This window comes from Sitophilus oryzae, unplaced genomic scaffold (genome assembly GCF_002938485.1).
Source record: "Sitophilus oryzae breed Bouriz unplaced genomic scaffold, Soryzae_2.0 scaffold_551_pilon_pilon, whole genome shotgun sequence".
In the NCBI taxonomy this organism is placed as follows: domain Eukaryota; kingdom Metazoa; phylum Arthropoda; class Insecta; order Coleoptera; family Curculionidae; genus Sitophilus; species Sitophilus oryzae.
Window position 1 is genome coordinate 3,297,461 of NW_022147142.1, and position 6,382 is coordinate 3,303,842.

Genomic DNA, 6,382 nt, shown 5'->3' on the forward strand with positions numbered 1-6,382 from the left:
ATATTATCTTCATTTCAGTAATATACATGAAAGTTTTTAACATAGTTTATTTTATTCTAATTTATTTAAGGCTAAGATAATAGATTTATACCGGATCGACAAGAGAAAGTCTTGGGCAGGGCCGCCTTAAGCTGATTTGGTACCCTAGGCACCATTTATTTTGCTGCCCCCTTCAACTAATAAAATTCAAGTAAATTTTGTTATTCGGCCTGCCTCCCTAGGCAGCTGCCTATCTTGCCTAATGGATAAAGCGGCATTGGTCAGCATTTACTGAGGGAGGGGTAAACCGCTATTTTGGTGTACAAGATATTGACATTACTTGGTATTAGTGGTATTAATCGTGGTATCAGTTGGCATTTTTTCCATTATACGTGGTATTAGTGTACAGAAATTTGTCAGCGGCTTACCCCTCGGCATTTACCTACATGTGTAGAAGTGAATCGCTATGGCGATGTTGTAAATCGGAGAGAAAAAATCCAAAGTTTATTATATCCACTAAATGCGACGTTTTACTTCATGCGCTTGGGAAATTCTTACTCTTCTCTCTTATATCGTATTGCGCTGAACACATTGACTGTTCTCTTCGTACACACGACAATTAATGTCCTCCATTCACGCAGTTGTGCAGTTCTGAACAGTTCAAGAACGCGATAATCTCCCTCCATCCAATTGAGTCATAAAGTTCAGAACTGTTCCGTGCCATATGGAGGCACGAGACTATCGTGCACAGCTCCTTTCAGAACCGTTCTCGAGTAGCCCAGAGCGTAAAGCTCTGGAACTTGGAATTCGCGAATGGAGGACAGCAAATCGGCAACCAAAGTCGTGTGTACGTATGATAAATAAACTAACCGTATAACATGCTATTACTTAATCACGTACATCCGTAGTTACATAATAAAATAGGTAATCAATTAATTACATAATGTATTAAATAGCGCAAATTCTATTGTCGACCGATCCGAGTTAAGAGGTAATAAACTTCGCATTCTTCTCTCGTATTATAGAGTCTTTTCTTTCTCAGTATATCGTATGGTACTGAACATGTCCGGCTGTACTCTTCATATATACGACAACTGGCACCCAAAGCCACGTATTATTAAATAAGCAACCTTTTAGTTAGTTTATTTATTAATTATTTTGCTTCTTTATTACGTTAGTGACGTACATCCGCAGATACCTAATATGGCAGATAATCAGTTAATTACATAACGTAGTAAATAGCGCAAATTCTATTGTTGACATGTCGACCATTGTAATCAGTATAATTATGTATCATTGTAATTATGTATTAAATAATTATAGAGGTGTATATGATAGATACATTGATGACAGACAAATGATTGATTATATTGTTCAGTGCTATAAACTAGTACAAAATTAAAAAAGTAATTTTTAAATAAAGTTAAAGTAAGTTCTGGAAAATATATCCACATTACTATTATTAATGAGAACTCTTATCGATTTATAATTTGGGATAAACATTGACATGAGTCATATTTTTATTACTATAGTCAATTTTCTGCAGACGGCTTATAAAACACGGGCACATAAATTTATTATCAATTCAATTTGATAATTTGATTATAATATGTTCTTCAAATACCATTCATACAAAACAGCTTTTTATTACATATCTGCCGTACTTATCCATCAATAAATATTTCTTACATGTTAGAATAGAGCAGGCCCTAAAATTAATAAATTTAAATTTATTTATTTCTACTCATCCTTGACTCTGATAGACCCTGACATTATGGCCGCTGACTAGAAGGAGAAGGTGGGCGCTGCATTTCAGTCATAGGCGTACTTAAAACTAAAAGTTCTTATAGATATATTCAGAATTACTAATTACTCGTTGTCCATTATTATAGACATAGAGGGTTACAAACAGCATTAAAAAGGCTAAAGATAAGTAAAACTTTATACTGATAAGTTTTCTGTACCAATATTAGACAAAATAGGTAGTAGGTATATTTCATATTATAACATTATGATAATGTAATACCATACTCACAACCGTTGTAACACTAGTTACACCACCCCGCACAAATTTAATATTATTATAAATAAAATTTAATATTATTATAAATAAATCATTTATTTTACACCCCTCAAAAGGTAGCACAACTAGAACCATAAATATACAAATGTATAGTTTTTATTTAAGTGTTACAGTAAGCTATACAGCATTATAATAAAGACCAATACTTACCATGCACTGACACAGTTCGTAGATAGGTCGATTTGTTGCGCGAACTAGGGGTGGGAATTCTAGTTCCCTGGGAGGAACTAGTTCCTTAGTTCTAGTTCCTCCAGAGGGGGTTCCTTGAACTAGGTCTTAGTTCACAATAGTTCACGACTAACATTGACATCCCTCTTGCTTGCTAATGCGTTTAGTTGTCAGTCAAAACTATTCACAGTATGATCTGTATAATTTTTATAATGTACGGAGATATAACGAGACGTGTATTTGTGTATGTTAAAAACATATAGGTAAGTTTTATTGCAGATAAAAAAAATAAAAAAGAAACTCTAATCAGAGTTTAAAACTATGTTACAAATCAATTGGAGCAAATATTACAAAAATTTTACGAAAAAAATTGTCTAAAAATTCAGAATATCTACTTCGTTTATAAGATATTTCTAATTTTTAGGGACCTGAGAAGTGAAACATTTCCATAAAATATTTAAAAGACAAGCTAAAAATCAAAAACAGTATTTACGACAATTTTCTGTGGTAATTACGCTGGCTGTGGCAATAGACAATGCCCAATCCATCGTCGTCGCCTTATATTATATCTCGGATCTGCCGACTGAATAGATTCCCGTGAACTAGTCTTTTAATTAGTTCCTCTATGTCCGGATCCGATAACATACGGCTGGCACTCCCCACGCCTGCCTAGCATTAATCGCGCTGGCTGATCCATACGTAAACTAGTCTTTTATTTAGTTCCTCTAGTTCCTTTAGGGTTCCCGGGTCCGATAACATTATGCTGGCACTCCCCACTCCTGCCTAGCATCGATCGCGCTGGCCCGATCCGTACGTACGTAAACTAGTCTTTTTATTTAGTTTGGATTTCCTCTAGGTCCGGATCCGATAACGTACGGCTGGCACTCCCCACTCCTGCCTAGCATCGAGCTACGCGCGCTGGCCGATCCCTCGCCGTCGCATATTATTATACATGTATATCGGTCACAGTCTCGATCCCGGAATAGGTCCTGAGGAACTAGTTCCTTTCATTCCGGGGTTGGAATAGTTCGTTCACGAACTACACACCTCTAGCGCGAACGGGTCCGTGCGATGGGTTGCGCGGCGATTTGAGAGAATATCGATTTTTGGGTGAACCATTAAAAGAAATATAACGAACAAAATGGACAAATTTCCAGACGAACTAACGGATCGTATCCACGAACCGCATCGACAACGCCCCGCATCGATCATCTTCCGTCTTAAACTTTGTCAGCTATCATAAAACGATTCTTATAACAATTCTAGAAATTAAATTTACAAGAATTCATAAGTAAAACTTTTAAACTATAATTGGCTGTAATACTAAATCTAAATGGAAATAAAATATTAGTACGCCTGTGACTCAAGAGTTTCATAGGTGACACGTGGCGACAGAAATTCCAAATGGCTTCCAAATCTTCGAGTGGTGGGAAAGAAGTAAGGAATCTCTTAACATTGAGACGGTCCTTTGACCGTCTTTGATTGTCTTGAATATTAGTCATAGTTGCCAGGTCTAGGAAATTTCCTAAATCTAGTAAAATTAAAATTTAAATCATAATTTTTTTTTTTTTTTTTTATTTTTTAGACAAACTTTAATGTGTGTTTAATTTTGTTCCCAAACTTGGCATTTCTAATAGTATCATCAGAAAAGAAATATCTTTTAATAATTATACACTACTCAAAACAATTATCGCTTATTTGAATAAAATTATTACATATTTCTAACTGAAGCATGCATTTTTGTCTTTCTCTTGTGAGTTTTTAGGATAATTAGGGTATGCACTGACATGTAATTTTAGTCAGCCGACTTTGGACTTGGTTACAAAAGTAGAAACAATACATTCTTATGGAGCCGATCGGGCCAATATTTGATTACATTGCGTAGCCTTAGGCTATGCGCTGACAGGTAATTTTAATCGGCCGACTATTTGGTTGCATATTTGTAACCAGCCTATTCTTATGGATATATAGATATATTCTTATGGTCCCACGATGCAATCAATAATCAGCCGATCGACTTCATAAGTATGTATTGTTTTTCACTTTTGCAACCTAAATAGTCGACCGACTAAAAATTATAGGTCTGCGCGGAGGCTTGTTTTATCGAATTTCCCTCCACAGTCCAAGTCAGGGAATTCAAAATGTCTTGTTTTCAAATTAATATTTTTAGAAAATATGCGATAATTATTTTGAGTAGTTTATTTTTTTAAATGTAATTTTCTTTATTGAGATTTAAAACAAAAATTCTAACCAGAAAACGAAAACTATTCTAACTAATGATATTGTTGACAATATGCTATTAGTTATGCAGAGGTTGTTAGAGGAAGTTTATCTGGCAACACTGAGTGCAGTCTCGAATTATCATCGGTATCGGAGTTGATTTGTGCTCCCACCATGCTCATTCTTAATCCCGCCTACACGTTTACGAACCGGCAACACTGTATCCCCTCTTTTATTTTGCGTCTCTCTCTGTCAACAGGTCAATTGTATTATTCTCTGTCGTATCCATTAAAATCCTATACACAGTAATTAAATGACCAGGACTGTATATTTTGCCACTTTATTAGGGATACCAAATTATTTCAATCAATCACCAAAACGGTCATTTGTGCTTAACCAGATAGTTGGTAAACGGATTCCACGAGCTGTAGAAATGCGATGGTATTCACGGTCTAAAATTTTGAATTTAGTGGCTAATGAATGGGAAAATTTAATTTTAGTATTTGAAACTATCGCTAATGACCATAGACTTAAAATAAAATATAGACTACACTATTTACATCTCAACGCGGACAAACAACCTTTTTTGTACACATGTTTACTTCTGGGTACAGTCGACCGAGCCTTCCTCATCCAGCCTATGTTGTCACGTCTTTAATATTATCAATATTTTTTTTCTTGTTATACACATATATTGAGATATTATTAATACTACAGTTTAATAAAATGAGTTTTAATATTCCATAGATGTATTAAATAGTCCTTATACTACTAAATTATAAGTCGGATACTGTTTAATAAGGATAAGTTCTTTACAATATATGACAACACCGATTATAGGCGAGGGAGCCTATTCGTTCATTTATTACCTTGTAGTACGTGTCGCACGTGTGCGGTAAAGCTTGTTGCCGCTATCTCCCCGGCTGTATTAACGCATTTTCTTAGCTTGTAGTCCTTAAGTGTTTATTTTATTGACTTTTTCTGTTCAAAAACTATAAAATATGGTTCGCCAGTGCCAAATTTGCAAGAAATTTGACTTAAATAATCCATTTAAGTCTTGAGACGACTTTTGACCGGTAGGCAACTCTCAATTTACCCATTGACAGTCATGGGCGTTGTTGTAGAAAGGCACTTATTTAGATATTTTTTTAAAAAAATGTAAAATCTGATTTTTTTCCTTTACATTACATTGTTACTTACTTACGACATAACAAAATCATAATTATAGCCCTGTTAATAATTAATAATGTTTTTTATTAAATTTATTCCGGTTTATTCTAAAATTATCTTCAGAATCTAAAATAACATTAAGAATTTTAAAATGATATTACATTATGAAACAATATTTTAATATACCAGGTCGTCTCAAAAAGTGGCTCAACCCTAGCTTTTTATTTTTCAGATAAAAACAGATTTGTATGTTAGTAGGTATATGACATAAATTAGGATTTATTGACGTATGCAATTGTTTTGGTCTCTTCCTGTTTCACCGAAATGATTACATCTTTTGATTTTTAAAAGGCACCCTCGGTATATTGCCGCTTTATTCGATAAAAATGACACTCTGAATAGAACTTATCATATGTCAACTTTTGACATTGTCGCTTAAAAACATATCCTATTTAAAATTTCAATCCAGTTTTTTCAATCCACTAAGTTTTTAATCAAGGAGCCTTGGAACACTTGGAAATATAGTTTTGATCGTCTAATAGGTTTCGTGTCTTGTCTAGGCCGGTTAAAAGATGTACAAATCGTATTTTTAATCATACATATGTCAATTTTTCAAATGGAACAAGGAGTGACTCATTAGCATATTTGGAAAAAGCATTTTTTATGAATATATTGATACCACACACTTGGTATTTCGAGTCAAATTGTCGTTATGAACCGCGTGTTACAATTACAATTAAACCATGCGAAAATGTCAAAAAG